A 19037-nucleotide genomic window follows, 5' to 3' on the forward strand; every position below is an offset into this window, starting at 1 on the left:
AACACTTGAGACTCACGCGAACAACACAACCAAAAAGATGTTCTACTCCATATGGAAACTGAAAAGAATAAGACCATTCTTTCCAAGATCTGTCTTCCGCGGCCTAGTGCAATCACTCGTACTCAGTCATCTGGACTACTGTAACTCACTATACACAGGCTGCAAAGAACAAATACTGAGGAAACTTCAAACAGCCCAGAATACAGCAGCCAGACTCATCTTCGGAAAACCAAAATCCGAAAGTGCAAAACCCTTACGTGAGAAACTACACTGGCTCCCACTCAAGGAACGTATCACTTTTAAAGTATGCACCTTAGTCCACAAAATCATTCATGGTGAAGCCCCTGCATACATGTCTGATTTAATAGACCTGCCACCCAGAAACACTAAAAGATCATCCCGAACTTTCCTCAATCTCCACTTCCCTAAGTGCAAAGGCATAAAATACAAAGTACTGCATGCATCAACCTTCTCTTATATGAGCACGCAATTCTGGAATACACTACCACGCAACCTGAAAACGATCTACGAACTAACCGACTTCCGCAAACTATTGAAGACTCATCTCTTTGAGAAAATTTACTGCAAGGATCAAAACACATGAAGTCCATACACACTAATAGAAATGCATCAATACACTCTCTTCTGAGTTCTCTTCCCCCGTATTTTCACCACACTTAAATCTCTACCCACAGATAAAATTGTTATACCCTAATGTTCTCTTGCTATTGTTTTATCGCCCTATCAATTCCCCATTGTTACATTCCATTGTTCTATTCCCCAAATGACATCTTGACTTTGTCTTCCCATAACTCTTCACAATGTAACCCATAATCGTACTGCAACAAATTGTATTTCCATCATTCACAATGTATTGTAAGCCACACTGAGCCCGCAAATAGGTGGGAAAATGTGGGATACAAATGCAATAAATAAATAAATAAAACTATATATATACACACACACACACACACACATACATCATATTACACTGCATTTCTTATATGCTGAAGTTAGCTTTTTAGCTCTATGTGGATTAACAAGATGCTATCACCCGGGCCCTGTGAAGTAACAGACCCAGGAAATCCTGTAAATAAATACCTATTTTGCATTCATATCTGTTGTCCAGCTGTGTTATTCCACTGGCCCACTCCGCGCTCTTGCTTGGGGTTTCACACTAGTATTCTATGAAAAACACAAGCATCCAGGTGTCTTTATAAACTAACACCTAAGTGCCAACTTACTCTCTTAAACCTGGCACCCTGTTATAAAAGGTACTTCCATTATCTACATGCAAGTTAAAATCCCCCTGGACAATTTCTTCAATGGATTAATTACCTCAAACATGAAGGGGAGCAAAGAAGACAGAAGGATACAAATACTGCCAGATCCAAGTGAAGATTTAAAATTCACCACCATCCCCCCCCCCCCCCATCAACTCTTGCTTATCCTTGGTTGGTGCTCATACACACAACCGTTAGGACATAACGGACTAAAAAAAAAAATCAGCATTTACATGTCAAGGCTCAGTGATGCAAATGTCAGATTTTTCCACCACCTGCAAAATCAAGGATTCTTTCCGTATTTTTGAAAGAGCAAGCATTGCAATACATCAAATTAAAACCTCACAAAGGAGACATGACTAGCTAAAACATTGGCATGGAGGGTAGACCTGATTTCGATATGTCAAGACCCTACCTGTCTCTACTATACTTTGCAGGACAGGTGCTCTCACTAACATATCAAATACATTTTATATAAAAGGCATATAAATCATGATTTTATTTATATTTATTTATATTTCCTATACAATATATATGTGTGTATTTATATATATATATATATATATATATATATATATATATATATATATATATATATATATATATATATACACACATAGAGGGGCATAATCGAACGGGGCGCCCAAGTTTTTCTGGGGCCGTCCTCGCAGGATGTCCCCGCAAAGGGGCGGGGAAACCCGTATTATCGAGACAAGACAGGTGACCATCTTTTGTTTCGATAATACGGTTGGGGACGCCCAAATCTCCACATTTAGGTTGACCTTAGAGATGGTCATCTCCGATTTTCGGAGATAATGGAAACTGAGGACGCTCATCTCAGAAATGACCAAATCCAAGCCATTTGGTTGTGGGAGGAGACAGCATTCGTAGTGCACTGGTCTCCCTCATATGCCAGGACACCAACCGGGCACCCTAGGGGGCACTGCAGTGGACTTCACAAATTGCTCCCAGGTGCATAGCTCCCTTACCTTGGGTCATGAGCCCCCCAACCCCCCCCCCCCAAAACCCACTCCCCACAATTGTACACAACTACCATAGCCCTAAGGTGAAGAGAGGCACCTACATGTGGGTTTATGGTGGGTTTTGAAGGGCTCACATTTACCACCACAAGTGTAACAGGCGGGGGGGGGGGGGGGGGGGCTGGGTCTGCCTGCCTGAAGTGCACTGCAGTACCCACTAAAACTGCTCCAGGGACCTGCACACTGCTGTCATGGAGCTGGGTATAACATTTGAGGCTGGCATAGAAGCTGGAAAAAAATATTTTTTTAAGTTTTTGTTTTAGGGTGGGAGGGGGTTGGTGACCACTGGGGGAGTAAGGGGAGGTCATCCCCGATTCCCTCCGGTGGTCATCTGGTCACTTTGGGCACCTTTTTGAGTCTTGGTCGCAAGAAAGAATGGACCAAGTAAAGTCTGCCTAGTGCTCGTCAGGGACGGCCTTCTTTTTTCCATTATCAGCCGAGGATGCCCATGTGCTAGGCATGCCCCATTCCCGCCTTCGCTATGCTGCTGACACCCCCCCGTGAACTTTGGTCGTCCCCGCGACGGAAAGCAGCTGAGGGTGCCCAAAATTGGCTTTCGATTATGCCGATTTGGGCGACCCTAAGCGTTTACAAAATAATATATAATTTTGCCCATGCTTTGCTTAAAATTTGCCCAGAACTTGCCTACACTAGAGTCACATAAAAGTGCAAGTATTCTTGTCTTCCTGTGTACTTTTCCATTGAGGGGGGGGGGGGGGAATTTTATATGCCCATACTCGCATCTACATACCAGAAAGACTTCACCTTCAAAAACTAATATCTGCTAAAACAGAAAAAATATGGCAACAAAACCAGACATGACTTAACCTAGGCATTGGAATGGGGCACCTTCAAAATTTTCTTTCCCTTGCCTGCAAGGTTTCTTACCTTACTCCCCTCAGGGGGGCAACGCCTTGGAATCAGCATAATAGAAGAGGGATTGTGGTCAGTCAGCACAGGGCCTTGAACATCTGTGCATGCTTGAGGCCTGCTGGCTTCTGCCCCCTTCAAACAGAAGTTCAGAGGGGGCAGAAGCTGTCAGGCTTTGAGCATGTATAGATGCTCAAGACTCTGTGCTGGTCATCCACAGTGTCTCTTCTATTATGCATTGCCACTCCGGGGGAGGGAGATACCTGGTGCAGGAAAGGGAAGGACGCCATAGTGGGGGGAAGTGGAGGAAAGATGCTGGAGACCATGGGGGTGGGGGGGAACTATAGGATAGTGGGGAAAGGAAGGGTTGATGCCAAGGTTGAGGGGCAAATCTTGGGCACCCTCTCTACAAAAAACACATTCTACTGTCCCTGGGGGGGGGGGGGGGTACATAACCTATCAGTGTCACTACACTTACAAAACCCCTCTCCTCAAGTCACTTCATTGACTCCCTATCTCTTTCCCTATAGAATTACAACTTCTCTTACTGATGAACAAGCACATTCATTCTGCAGCTCTTCTATCCTATATCTCCCTTTACTCCTCTCCAAGAACTCCGTTCATCAGGTAAGTCACTAATTTCTGTACCCTCCTCCACAACCAAATCCACACTCTGTTTCTTCCATCTGCTGCACCATGAGCTTGGAATAGACTTCCTGAGAGGCTGATGCTCAAAGCTGGGCATTGAAGCCCCACACAGATGGGCCCACAATGCAACAGTAACACAAAAAACTAGTTCAGCTATGCTGGAAGTAAATTATATTTAAATTTTATGTGTGGTTAAATTGTGCTATTAAAACAGGAAGTGGAAGGAGGAATGTGATTGACACATGCGCACAAAGGTTTTGTGATAAGCGCAGGTCTTGTGCACATGCCCAGACAAAACCAGAAGTGCCAACACACATCAGCACTTATTCTTCAGCACCTGTGAGCCTCACAAATATTACTAACACATGGAATTTTGCAAGGCTCATATTCAGGTGCAGAGGAAAGGCACGGATGTGTGCTTGTATTTTCAGTTTTGCTGACATGACATGTTTGTTACTTCCCATCTGTCTTTAAAACTTGCAGGAGCCTCCTTCCCCTTGATAAAGAAGACTAAACCGGCAATTCAGTGTGAAAAATTGGCAAGAAATTCTCTCCTCAGAGCCTTCTATGCTACCTCGACCTAGAGAAAACCTTTCGGCGTTATAGGCCATCGTTTCTTTCTGTGCATTCCAGCACTCCCATCTGTGCATTCCAAAGGCATACTACTGTTCTTATTACCATATATTTCAATACAATTTGAGGTCAACTTTTGTGCGCATGTTATCATCAGCATTCGAGCCCACTGAGCATTTTGTGTACAACAATATGTATACAAATTCAGCGTTAACTTCATGGTAACACAGGCGGTAGCATTGAGCATCAGCCCCTGAGTCGGTATGCCATGCTCCATTCTTACTCTAGGCATATCTAGGCTAAAAAACACCCCTTTTTGAGGCTGCTTTTAAACTCTTAATCACCTGTTCAGTACCATATTGTTTTCATCATTTCAAAAAAATGTAACCTCCTAATCTCTTACTGGTCCTATTTCTTTGTCTTAAATAGACTAAGATCAGTCAGTCAAGCAAGCAAGCAAGCAGAGGCTGTCTCTTATGTGTTTGTATACAGCACTGTATAAGTTTATTAAGGAAACTTTTATTAAAGGGTTGCCTTGCGGCAATCTAGAACTACAGCCGGCCCAACGCGGCTGCCAGCGGTAGCTCTGTTTTGAGCGCACGCCATTTCCGGTGCTATGGAAAATAATTCTGTATTTTCTAGTATGGCGCTGAACCGGCAGTAATCGGGCAGCATCACGCGGTGCCCGGTTACTGCTGGGTTACAGCGGGAGCCCTTACCGCCACTTCAATGGGAGGTGGTAAGTGCTCTTCCCCGCAAGGCCATGCGGTAAAAATAATCTTACCGCATGGCCATGTCTTTTTTTAGGGTTTTTTTTACCCACTGCATCACATTTGCCATCTGGGAATCACTAGCTTGGTTTAGTAAAAGAGGCCCTTAATCTTTATTGGTTTTGGATTTGTTCGCTGTACATGCTGTGGTTTTTTAGCATTAATCTCTTATTATTTATGATGTGTTTATATATTATTATTTATATCAATGATTATTTTGTATTATCTATATCAATGCGCGTTTTATTATTGTTTACCAATGTTTTTTTATTCTATTTGTTATTAGATATCATAGCCCCTGACACAGTCCTTGCGTGGGCAAAACACAGCCAGTGTCGGGCTCATTTTAGCTTTAGACCTGACATGAATAAAGCATTCAATACATAGTAGCAAAGAAACCTACTATTTTGTATACATTTTTTCTGTCTAAATGTTAAATAACTCACTTCATGTTACTAAGAGGTATGACACACCAATTAAAATGATCTAATTATTAAATAGTGCTAATAGTGCTCAGAAACTGGTGTTTGAGTTGAGCTATGAACAGCTGTTTGATCATAACACCATCACCTCCATCACAGCACTACCCTGCCTTCCTACCCATATATTTGTAGATGGTTTATTGGATATTGTACTAAAATGATACTTAGCTTTGGAGTGCTGTCCAAGTGGAATAAGCTGCATACATACACTTCAGCTCAAATGGTGGTGTATTTTTCTTTCAATTTTTCAATCTTGCCGATAAACAAACATAGAGGGGCATAATTGAACGAAAAACGTCTATCTCCATGGGCGTTTATCTCCGAGAATGGGTCTGTGAAGGGGCGGACCGAACCGTATTTTCGAAAAAAATAGACGTCCATGTTTTATTCGACAATTTGTGAGCTGGGCGTTTTTGTTTTTCAATGATAATGGAAAATGAAAGCGCCCAGCTCAAAAACGAATAAATCCAAGGCATTTGTTCGTGGGAGGGGCCAGGATTCGTAGTGCACTGGTCCCCCTCACATGCCAGGACACCAACCGGGCACCCTAGGGGGCACTTTTACAAAAAAAAAAAAAAAAGGTAAAAGAGCTCCCAGGTGCATAGCACCCTTCCCCTGTGTGTTGAGCCCCCCAAATCCCCCTCAAAACCCACTGCCCACAAGTCTACACCATTACTATAGCCCTAAGGGGTGAAGGGGGGCACCTACATGTGGGTACAGTGGGTTTGGGGGGGTTGGACGACTAAGCATTAAGCAGCACAATTGTAACAGGTAGGGGGGGGGATGGGCCTGGGTCCACCTGCCTGAAGTCCACTGCACCCCCTAACAACTGCTCCAGGGACCTGCATACTGCTGCCAGGGAGGTGGGTATGACATTTGAGGGTGAAAATAAAAAGTTGTGAAACATCATGTTTTGTGGTGGGAGGGGGTTAATGACCACTGGGGGAGTCAGGGGAGGTCATCTCCGATTCCCTCTGGTGGTAATCTGGTCATTTAGGGCACTTTTTGGGGCCTTATTCGTGAAAAAACAGGGTCCAGGAAAAGTGCCCTAAATTCTAGCTACAAACGTATACTTTTTTCCATTATCGGCAAAAGGCGCCCATCTCTCCTCGGCCGATAACCACGCCCCAGTCCCACCTTCGCCACGCCTCCGACACGCCCCCATCAACTTTGTACGCTTCCGCGATGGAGTGCAGTTGAAAACGTCCAAAATTGGCTTTCCATTATACCGATTTATTCGTTTTTGTGAGATAAACGTCTATCTCCCGATTTGGGTCGAAATCTAGGCGTTTTTCTCTTTCAACCCTATAAGGTGGATAGTGTCCAAAAAACCAAAATTGTGTCCACAAAACTTTAACATGCCACTACTCCTGTGGCTAGTATTCCATATTGCAAGGGAATTTTCCTTGTGTGATCTGCTCTTTTCATAACGCTGTTTTGGATCTTGTGGATCGCTTGTCCTGCTGTTTCCTTGGTTTTCTTGGCACTTCCACTTACACCAGCTCTATGGCTGGCTAAGTGCTCACACCTAAAGTGTTAGGCACTTAATACCTGGTTACACTTGTATTTTACAAAACAAAGTAGGCAGCCACATTCCTTTATAGAATAGACTTCTACCATACATCCTTCTAGGTGTCGTGATATAGATTTGCCCCCATTAAGTTGAGCTGCATGTGTTAAACAGTTCTATTATAGATTAAATATTTTTATTTACTATGGAGTATGTGAAATGAACAGAAAAAATAAATAAATAAAGATCAAGCAAACCAAAATGTCTTGCCCTTTGTACATCCCTAGAGAGTAAAGAAACATAAATAAGAGTAGCTTTAACCTAATCTGAGTGATCTGGTTCCCAAGGTGGATAGGCCAAAGTATTTTTTCAAAAGACTAGCACAGCAATTCCTGGCAGGAAGAACACCACCAGCTCTTAAAGAGAGACTTATATAGAACGTTTTAGACCATGCTTAAGAATAGGAAAAGATTTGTAAAAACAATTAACACACATTGCTACAATCTGCCATCAAATACAGTAATATTCATTGAGAACAGATATATCACACACACATCTGGAAATGTATTTAGGGCCCTGTTTACTAAGGTGCGCTAGCGTTTTTAGCACGCACTAAAAATAATGCGTGCTGAATGCTAGAGACACCCATCTGGAATGCCCTCCCCAGACCAATCCGATCACTCAGTGACCATCTGCCCTTTCAGAAATCACTAAAAACCCATCTGTTCAGGTAAGCCTACCCAAACGATCCAGATTAATTCCCACAAACCCATCTATTCATCACATATCATGGAGACAATGAAAACGACCTAGACTACATCTCCCGCCTCATTTTCCCCTGCTTATCCCCTGTTCTATCCCCTTTCGCCTCATCGACCCCTCCCCCAATGCTCACCTACCCTTACTCACACCTCTCCTACTCCCTTCACTCTTGCCCATTCCCCTCCGCCTCATCTACCCTCCAATTGCTCACTTACCCTTGCTAATACTTCTCCTACTCCCCTCATCCCTGCATTTCTACATTCCTATTTCTTTTATTACTCCGATAATACTCAACTTATTTCTCTCCACCAATACTTTGTAATCCCAATTACTATGTAAGCTGCATTGAACCTGCTTTGAGTAGGAAAGCGCGGAGTACAAATGTAATAAATAAATAAATATATTCCTATGGGTGTCTCTAGCATTCATGTGCTCTAATTTTTAGCACAGCTTAGTAAACAGGACCCTTAGTGGTTTTTCACATGCTACTACTACTACTACTACTATTTAGCATTTCTATAGCGCTACAAGGCATACGCAGCGCTGCACAAACATAGAAGAAAGACAGTCCATGCTCAAAGAGCTTACAATCTAATAGACAAAAAATAAATAAAGTAAGCAAATCAAATCAATTAATGTGGACGGGAAGGAAGAGAGGAGGGTAGGTGGAGGCGAGTGGTTACAAGTGGTTACGAGTCAAAAGCAATGTTAAAGAGGTGGGCTTTCAGTCTAGATTTAAAGACTGAAAGCCCACCTCTTTAACATTGCTTTTGACTCGTAACCACTTGTAACCACTCGCCTCCACCTACCCTCCTCTCTTACTTCCCGTCCACATTAATTGACAGCAAGAACCATGTTGAATCTTGCATAATTACAATACACCCCCAACCCCATAGATAGACCATAGATAGATAGATAAGCTTCTATATGCAGCTCATATAGGATACAGGTGGAATATACAGAAAATGCAAAATGATTCAGTGTTCTATGGTGCATTAAGTGAATGACAAAACAAACTTCTTTGATTGAAAAATAGTACATCAAGCCCATTGTGCGTTAAAGTAAACTTCAAACAGAAGATAGTAATTACAGGTAGCCCGTTTTAATCTGAACATTGTTGCAACTGGCAGCAAATGGACACTTTTCACCACAAAGTCTCTGTACTTTGAACAATAACAAACCCTAAGAAACAAAGCAGCAAGGCAATAATTACTAGACTGTCTTTTGTACTTGAACAACAAACTGTTCATTTAACTAATTATATTGATTTGTACATCTTCCTGTTTTGTTTTTACATCTGACTAGATTTACTAGTATCGTCAAACAATGACTTTCTGTGGATAATAATGCAGAATCCTTGATTGCGGAGAAAGGGGGAGGATGAGACTAAATGTCTGCTGCAGGTGTCAAATGCTTTCTGATCCCCTACAGACAATTAAAAAAAAAAAAGAATCTATTTTAACGAAGAGGAAGGGATATCAGAGTTTAGAAGCCAGACATTTAATTTCCCCCCAATTCTGTTACTGCTGAATTTGCGACAGATGTTCTCCTTTCATTGACATGTAAACATAACAGTCACACACTGAGTTAGGTGTAAGAAAACAAATTCAGAAAGTCTTCTCTCAGAAGAAACCCACATTGCAGACTATAATAATTCTTATAGAAAGAGTTTCCATTCTATTTCTGATCGATGTATCTAATAGACCTCTCTTTTAAACACACTCATTACTCTTATTTGGTCTTGGACCAGTTCAACATTGGATACAAGCACAATAGGCAAATAGGCCAATCATAACCATCTTCACAAGATGAAATCCACCCTTGGATTTCTGAGAAATAATTACAATCTGAGATCATTAGTCCGCTTAAGAGTTTGAAAGGAAGTATAAGAGGATACTATAATTGGATCTAAAATCAAATCAAGCATGATTTATTACATGTATTCAACAGTAAATGAATAATGACACACCTCTCCTTTTGGATATAACTGAAGGGATTTGTTGAGGTTTGACATCACTATGCATGCAAGCATATTATAGATAGAACATCCAAACTGGAAGCAAGACATTCAGGTTGGGATGTGTCAAGTTCGGTTAGTATTTTAGAACAGGATTTGCTGATAAGAAGTTCTACAGTACTTGTAGGAGTGGATGTGTATGTGCTGGTAATATGCAGCAGGAACATCCATTTTACAAGCAACAACATCTAAACTACCAACACTATCAAAACTATGAACACTATCAAAACAGCAACATAACTATGTACGTGCCGGCACATAAAAGGGTATGTCAGCCATTTTTTTGTGCAATGATAGCTTAGGATTCAGGGAAGGAAGGGCTACCACACAGAGACAGTATGCATGTTTTTTTTTTTTTTTTTTTCTCTGAAAGTGCTTGTTTCTTGACCAGTCTGTATGCTTGTAACTAATGAACGTATGGTTATCTGTCTATATAATTATATTATTATTTCTTCTTAGGTGTGATAGTTTAGGTAGTTTTACTTATTTATAATTGTAGTTCCTTTCCTTTCCTTTTTTATTTGTAAACTGTTTTGACATGTTTGAGACCGGTATATCAAATCTTAATAAACCATAAATCTGTGGGTCTGTATTTTGAAGCTGTCAGAGTGCCTGAAAGCCCTTGCTAGTATCATTTTTTTTCATGGGGGGGGGGGGGGTGGGGAGGGAGGGAGAAAAAAAACACTGGAGAATTAAGGGAGTGACCACCTCTAATCCCTCCAGTGGCGTGCTGCACAAAATGGACAGTTTTTGCCAACCTAAACATCCCTGGGAGCATGTCAGGGGACATTAATGTGCATTCCCCCTCTGAAATGGGGAATCCACATGTATCTTTCTGTCTCACCCAAAACATGCCAAGACCACACACCATTGCCATGTGCACATAGTCACATTTTGTACGTGTATATCCTGGGTTTCTAAAATTGGGATTTAGGAGGAAGTTATCAAGTGTGCTAGAGCAATAACCCATGTTATTTATCCTTTAGAGTAACTTAAAGGGTACTAGCATAGGTTGACTTGTCCTATTGTGCTATTTAAATCACCATCAGGCTTATTTTCTAAAGAGAAGGGCGCCCATCTTTCGACACAAATTGGGAGATGGGCGACCTTTTCTCAGGGTCGCCTAAATCGGCATAATGGAAAGTCGATTTTGGGTGTCCCCAACTGCTTTCCGTAGCAGGGACGAACAAAGTTCCCGGGGGTGTGTCAGAGGTGGGACTTGAGCGTGCCTAACAGATGGGCATCCTCGAGTGATAATAGAAAAAAGAAGGGCATCCCTGATGAGCACATGGGCAACTTTACTTGGTCCATTTTTTCTTGCAACCAAACCTCAAAAAGGTGCTCGAACTGACCAGATGACCACCGGAGGGAATTGAGGATGACCTCCCCTGACTCCCCCAGTGGTCACCAACCACCTCCCACCCCCCCAAAAAAACAACTTTTAAAACTTTTTTTTTGCCAGCCTGAAATGTCATACTCAGGTCCATTGCAGCAGTATGCAGGTCCCTGGGTGGAGGTGTGGGGGGGGGGGGGGGGGTATGTGTGTGTCAGCGGAGGCATAGCAAAGGCGTGGACATCCTTCTTTCAAACATTTTGGATGTCCTGAACTGCCTCCCCAAGGATGGCCAAATTTAAAAGGAGCGGAGTGAAGGAGTGGCCTAGTGGTTACAGCACTGGTCTTGCAATCCAGAGATGGCCAGTTCAAATCCCACTGCTGCTACTTGTGATCCAAAATCCAAATAAATAAAAGGTGTTGGAAGCATAGCAAAGGCATGGACATCCTTCTCACAGAAACACCCACATTTTGGATGTCCTCAACTGCTGAAGGACAAAAAAGACGTCCCTGACAAGCACTTGGACGTTTTCACCTGGATTTATATTTTTGTAAGGTTGTAGATGGCAATTTATTTAAGGTTGTAGACGGCTTCATACACGCAAAGAAGCTGCGTGTATAATAGCGATTTCCTTTGGCAAGGAAACATTTAGGTCGACCATCTCTATGGTCAACCTAAATGTTGAGATTTGGGCGTCCCCGACCGTATTATTGAAATGAAACATGGACACCTATCTTGTTTCGATAATACGGGTTTCCACGCCCCTTCGCAGGGACATCCTGTGAGGACGCCCTCAGGAAAACTTGGGCACCCCGTTCGATTATGCCCCTCCATGGATTATATAGTAATGAGATGTAAAACATGAAAATGCATGTAAAGCAGGTAATTACTATGTAAATACTATACCACAGCTTGTGATGTGTATCAGGAGCACACCACAACCCATGGTATAGCTGGTAAAATAACACCAATAAAAAGCTGGGGTTATTTTAGCGCACAGAAGCATCAGGCTACCAAGCTGCAGCCTGATGCTTCCAGGCTCTATCTTAAAGAGACTACCATCGCTAGCTGGGAAACATCACTAAAGTGCCTTCACCAATCTGTATACCCCTCTAGGACCACCCAAAATCAAGCCCCCCCCCCCAAAAGTAAACCCCCCCCAACTGCCTCCAACCTGAAGGGACCCCCTTATAGTCTCTCCATTCACATAGGAAGCAACCCAAAGCATAAATACCATAAAACCCTCCTTTCCAAAGCCCCCTCCCCCTGCACAGTCTTACCATTTTAGAACTTCTGGTGTCTAGTAGAGGGCAACCAACATGGGGTTTTGATTTTGGCTGAAACTGAATCTACAAACGAAACTGAAGCCAAAACCATCAGGCTCCCCCTGGCACCAAGTGGGGCCCCCTGGCAGAGAACTGCCCACCCCCGACAATAAGCACTGCTCCCCATCACCCATAGGCTCTCCTCCAGGCTTACCTTAGAATCCTGGTGGTCTAGAGGCCTTTTCGGGGCAGGAACAATCCCCAGTTGCTCCTGTCCATGTCAGCCTTGCAGTCAAAATGGATACCGTAACTTCCCATGGCAGTCTTGTGAGACTGCATGGGAGATCACGACAGCCATTTTGAGACTGAAATTGGCAACAGCAGGAGCAATCCCAAGCTGCTCCTGCCCATGCTGGCTCCAATCTCAAAAAGGGTGCTGTGACCTTACATGGCAGCCATTTTTACTGTGGAATCAGCATAGGCAGGAGCGATTGGGGATTGCTCCTGCCTTGACAAGGCCACTAGACCACCAGGGCTTCTAAGATAGGCCTGATGAGGGCCTATGGGTGGTAGGAGAGTGGTTCTTGTCGTCGGGAGGGAGCAGAGAGTAATTACCCTTGTGGTCAGTTGTGGAGTTTTGGTTCCAGCTGAAAATACAGATAGCTTCAGCTGAAAACAAAGCATGGCTGAATCCAGATTTTGGGCTGGTTTTGGCACCAAAGCTGAAACCAAAAATTAAAATTTGGCCAGTGTCTAATGTCTACTGGTTTGGGCAGGAACAATGCCCAATCGCTACTGTGTCACTGGCACCATCATCCAAAACAATGCAGGCAACCCTTAACAGTGGTACTACAACTGGGGGTCAGGGCAGATTCTCTTATATGGAAATCTGACCCCCTAGCCATTAGTACATCGAGACTACCACTAAGGGGGTGATGGTGTCATTTTGTATGATGGTGCTGTGAAGGCAGGAGTGACTGAGGATTGCTCTTGCCCAAACTACTAGAAACCAGGGATTTTGTACGGTAGTCCATGGGAGGGGCCTTTGACGGATCTTGGGAGGGGTTGATACCTTTGGGAGTTTTCCAATAGGGTGGGCCTTTCAGGTTGGGGGTCACTCTAGCACCTCTTTCAATTAGAAATGCTAGCCCCATAAGAGACATCCTGGCATCACTGGGCCATAGCTTGGTGGCCCAATGCTGCTGGGTTGGTTGAATAATTCTGCTTGTGAGATAGTTCACAAATAGTGTTCTTCATTTACCACAGGAGTCAGCAACCTGCGGTACTGAGATACTTCAGGTTGGCAACTCCCATGGTAAATCAGGGTGCGGTAAAAGGTCACCTTTTATTACACCTTGATATTGTAGTAAATTTAAAACGAATCAGAGAAACATTTTCTTCACTCAACGTGTAATTAAACTCTGGAATTCGTTGCCAGAGAATGTGGTAAAGGTGGTTAGCTTAGCGGAGTTTAAAAAAGGTTTGGCCATTTTCCTAAAGGAAAAGTCCATAGACCGTTATTAAATGGACTTGGGGAAAATCCACTATTTCCGGGATAAGCAGTATAAAATGTTTTGTACATTTTTGGGATCTTGCCGGGTATTTGTGACCTGGATTGTGCCAGTATTTTAATCATTTGCACATGTTCTTGGCACCTAAAAATATATGTGCTCTTTTAGAATTAATCTCCATGTTCCTGAATTAGCTCATGGTAACTGGACTATTATAGGATGAGAAATGAGGGTGGATTATGCATTGCAATTAGCACGTGGTAACTTCCGGGACACCATCACCGCTGCAGGTAACACAGATGTACTGAACCACCTCTTATATTTATCACAGTGAAGAATTTTTCTGTGTGATAAGTCTATACAAAACATGCTGGGAACAAACCCAACAATTACCATTTAGGCTTCATAACCACTATGCATTAATTCCACCTTTTATTAAAAGGACTTCTAAAAGAAGGGCATCTCTAGTGCAAAAGGAGCACATCAAAGCTTTAGGAGTCCCTACTTTTCCCCCATATTTCCTCCATTTTCAAAGTCTTCTCTGCACCCATTAAAAAGCCTTTAAAATCATTCCTAATATCCTGCCACTCACACTTTGAAGGAATGCTACATTGGAAGGCTTTCTTCTGCCCCCACAAAATGGACCCTCCCCCCCCCCTCCTTACAGGCTATCGGTCTTTTAAGAAACACAATTTTTTAAAAAAAAATCTACTCTGGGAATCTTGTGACATGGAATGATAGTTTTCTTCTGATTGTTTGAGAAACATTGGACAAGAGTATTTATTAAATAATAGATGTTTTTTTCTGTTTAAGGCACATACATTTGGGAAAAGCCAGTGTCTCTAAGCAGAGAAGAGAAATAAGCTTCAGAATAGAAACACTGATTCCACTGAGAGACTACCAACCATATAATAACCCTTTTATCTCCCCTCTTTGGAAACAGTTTACTATTGTTAACTTGGTATACTTTTCATGCTTCACTAATCTAACTTTTCCCTGTTTATATTATTGTTCTTGGTGTCTACAACTGCACTAAAAAAGGTTAGACCAGGCCTCATAAAACCGCCCCCCACACACACATTTAAGTCAAGATAAACCCGTTTATATTTTGACAGCTGAAACACACCTGTGAGATATCAAGAGATTTTCATTTGAGAATTGTAAGCCATGAAGGACCCTGTTGGGCTGGTCTGGGATTAATTTAAAGACTGCACTGGTAAATCTGTGCAACATTCTGAGCATTCCTGAGTTTAAATCTTCTGCGGAGAGTAGATGTGGCTGACGCTGCTTACGTCTCTTACAGGCTGCCCATTCTGCATTGTTTTAAAAGAAATGGGAACTATAGCCCTATAAGGGTTACATTATTTTTTTTCTCAATACATTTGTCTACAAATAAATGGATTTCATAAACAGAAGGATACATTTATTTATTTATTACATTTGTACCCCGCGCTTTCCTGCTCATCGCAGGTTCAATGCGGCTTACATAGTAACAAGAGAATACAATTTGTAGTATCAGAATCAACAAAGGAGGTATGTGGTAGGACAAATGAACAAGGAGTAAATGGGATAAAAGAGGTATGAGAGAAAGGATAGGGATAGCAAAGGAGGTGGAGCGATAAAGGAGAGGTAGGGGAAGAGCATGGAGGATAAAGAACTCAGGGGGTCCTTTTACTAAGCTGTGCTAAAAGGGGGGGCCTGCGCTAGTGTCAGCATGTGTTTTTGATGCACGCTGGGTCCCCCTTTTACAGCAGCGGTAAACAGGCTGGCTATTTTTGGGGTGAATAAATGGCAATGTGGTAAGTGAAGCACTTGCCGTATGGCCATTTCAGTGGAAAGCCCCTTACCGCCACCCATTGAGATGGCGGTAAGGGCTCCCACTAACTCAGGGCGCGGCACTGCCTGATCACCGCCAGTTAAGTTCCAATGCTACAAAAAATGATTGTAGTTATGGAGATGGCAAACGCTGGGGGTGGGAACTAGCGTCAGGCTCCTGCAGTAGTTTCAGATTGGCGCATGGCATGCCCATTGCCGTGCGCCAACCCTTTAGTAAAAGGGCCCCTCAGTGAAAAGGTTTATTCCATGTTAAGATATAAGTACATAAGTATTGCCATACTGGGACAGACCAAAGGTCCATCAAGCCCAGCATCCTCTTTCCAACAGTGGCCAATCCAGGTCACAAATACCCGGCAAGATCTCAAAAAAGTACAAAACATTTTATACTGCTTATCTCAGAAATAGTGGATTTCCCCAAGTCCAATTTAATAATGGTCTATGGACTTTTCCTTTAGGAAGACGTCCAAACCTTTTTTAAAACTCTGCTAAGCTAACTGCCTTTACCACATTTTCTGGCAACGAATTCCAGAGATTACTCACATGTTGAGTGAAGAAAACGTTTCTCTGATTCATTTTAAATTTACTACTTTGTAGCTTCATCTCATGCCCCCTAGCCCTAGTATTTTTGGAAAGCGTAAACAGATGCTTCACGTCTACCCATTCAACTCCACTCATCATTTTATAGACCTCTATCATATCTCCCCTCAGTTGCCTTTTCTCCACTGAATATGCCTGAACGTTCAACCTCATAGCTCAGTTACTAGACCTCATAGCTCAATTACTAGAGTGCATCAGCATATTAATATTTGGTAATGCATGTTGACACATGTTCATGTGATTTATCACAGGTTAAATAATGTAAGCTCTATTATTCTCATTTACAACCTGTTCACTGACAATGAGAGTATTTTTATAGCAGGTTGCATAGGTAGAGAGGTTAAGTAAGCGTTTTATTTGCATCCTATTCCATAAAGTCAGATAAACATCAAAAGATCTTTATTAAATTGCCCCGGAAAGCCTCCATAAATGACAGCTAAAATGAAACCACAAACTTTTACAGCTGCATGGGGACAGGTATAAATGTTTGCAGGTATATTATAAAATATGCACATAAATGATGATCCACCCATGCTCCGCCTAAAACACGCCTCTGAATAAAGGACTACAGAGTCCTTTACAAGCACACATTGTCATTGCATGCATTTGTACACGTGGGGTAATATTTATAAGCTGCATTTAATCACATATACTGTTACGTGCATGCAAAAACGCTTTTACAAAATGACCCCATGTGCTTAACTTAAATAATTGTGGGAGAGCAATTGAGGCCCTGGAGGTTTTATGAGCTATGACTGGGCTTTGCTTTATTTAAAAAATATTTACAAAACCCTACTATCTTGTAAGAGAAACAGCTTTTTATAGACATGATGACTTGTTTAGCTTCTGACTGCATGCACGGTTGTTTATTTTCCCTGAAGCTCCCTGTCCGCACCTTTTAAAATTCAGATAGGGGTTTAGTTGCATGAGGAGCACATTTCCCCTTTGTCGGGAAGAATTTCAAGACAGACAGCAGCCCCAGAGCGAGTATAGTAGACATTAAACGAATGTAAAAGGCAAGCCCTATGACACAAACCACACCAGGACCCCGAGCAATCGATTACATGCCTTTTTTGAAATTGTTTTGCTAAGCTGCCTTTCCGACTGTATTCCTAAGGTTCTGTAATCTGGCATTATTATTATTTCCTCAAGATTTTAAGGAGGCAATTAGAGCGGCGATGTACGTTTTTAACAAACACGTAAGGAAAAGTTGTAGTGTTGCTCTGAGTTTACTTCAGTGAGTCAGCTGCATCAGATATATTTTCCCTTACATCACTACAGATATTAATAATAAACACCAGGTTCCTCGCTAGATCCCTGAAGCAGAGAGTAATTAGACAGTTGTACTCGGAAGCGTCTGTCTGACCGATCGCTATTAAAACCCTGCTTGTGGTAGGCAAACAAGCTGTCAGCCCTGGGGACAAGTCTTTGCTTGGGATGCGGTGGGGGAGATGCCCGCACATCCTGGACTATAGCAGCTGAGCTCGGAGGGCTGCCAGGGAGAGGGGGGAAGCGGCTACTCACGGGCTGGTGGCCGGAGCTGACCATGTTCCTGGCCCACCGATGCAATTCCTTCCCTCTTTCCTTCTCTAGGTTCCCAGTGGCCACTCGTGGTTCCCAGTACAGCAGATATGGTTCTAATCAGATGCTGGCAGCTGAGGGCTAGCCAGGAATGTGCTGCAATGGATTTTTTTTTTCCTGTTGCTGGCTGGGTCGGCTACTCCCCCTCCAGGATGTGTCTTAGCTCTGACGAATTTAACTCTTTATAAGCCAGACTGGACCAAGTGGACACTTAACACAGGACTGCTCTGACACCTGAGAGGTCAAGCCTGTGCCTAAGTGCATATGGAGGTTGCTTTACTTTGGGATTAAAAGGGTTTAAGTCTGGAAGGCTCCTGCTGCCCTCTTTTATCCTCTCTCCTTAAATTAAATCAGGGGAAACAGGTTAGGTATCTTAACTGATTGTATAGGTTTTTCTATTAATTGGACTGCTCTCTTTAGATTTTTCTTTTGTAAAGAACTCTTAATTAATTTGAGTTTCACTTTTTCAGAATATGTACTATTTCTAACAGCAGGTCTGACTTGCCTTTTTAAAGCGTAGATTGTTAAAATATTAGGATGGGGTTTGGATATGAAGTGCCATTTATTAGATCCTATTTCTTAAAACAAACAAACATATTTTAAGATCTTCCTTAAATACAGAGAGCTCTCTAGCAAGCAATGTCAGAAAGAAATTTCCCAAGTTCTTCAGTTCCAAGCAGCAGATTTTAAACCAGTCCTGGATTTCTGACAACCAAATGCTAATGCACCATGGGAGGTACCATGCTTATTCACAATAAGTTATGTCTGTCATAAGGAGATTATATTCCATGTGTTACTGTGCCACACACAGGCATACATAATTTTCAACAGGTCTAAAGTTATCTTTATGAAGTTTAAAGATGTTCACCACCGTTGCTTTGACTTTCTTTCATCTCAAGCTATTCTTGATCCACTTTAATCTGGCTTTTGCCCGCTTCATTCAACTGAAACAGCGCTT

General features: G+C 42.5%; 1 protein-coding gene across 3 annotated transcripts in view; it reads right to left on the reverse strand.

Annotated features, from left to right (window-relative positions):
• Window positions 1–18177, reverse strand: part of DAB2 (DAB adaptor protein 2) — a 179915-nt gene extending 161738 nt beyond the window's left edge. For all 3 annotated transcript variants that reach the window (XM_030193076.1, XM_030193073.1, XM_030193070.1), the window contains exon 1: window positions 18023–18177. The gene's annotated coding sequence lies outside the window, so the exon portion shown is untranslated. The remainder of the gene's footprint in view (window positions 1–18022) is intronic.
• Between the last annotated feature and the right edge of the window lie 860 nt (window positions 18178–19037).

Source organism: Microcaecilia unicolor, chromosome 2 (assembly GCF_901765095.1).
Source record: "Microcaecilia unicolor chromosome 2, aMicUni1.1, whole genome shotgun sequence".
NCBI lineage: Eukaryota > Metazoa > Chordata > Amphibia > Gymnophiona > Siphonopidae > Microcaecilia > Microcaecilia unicolor.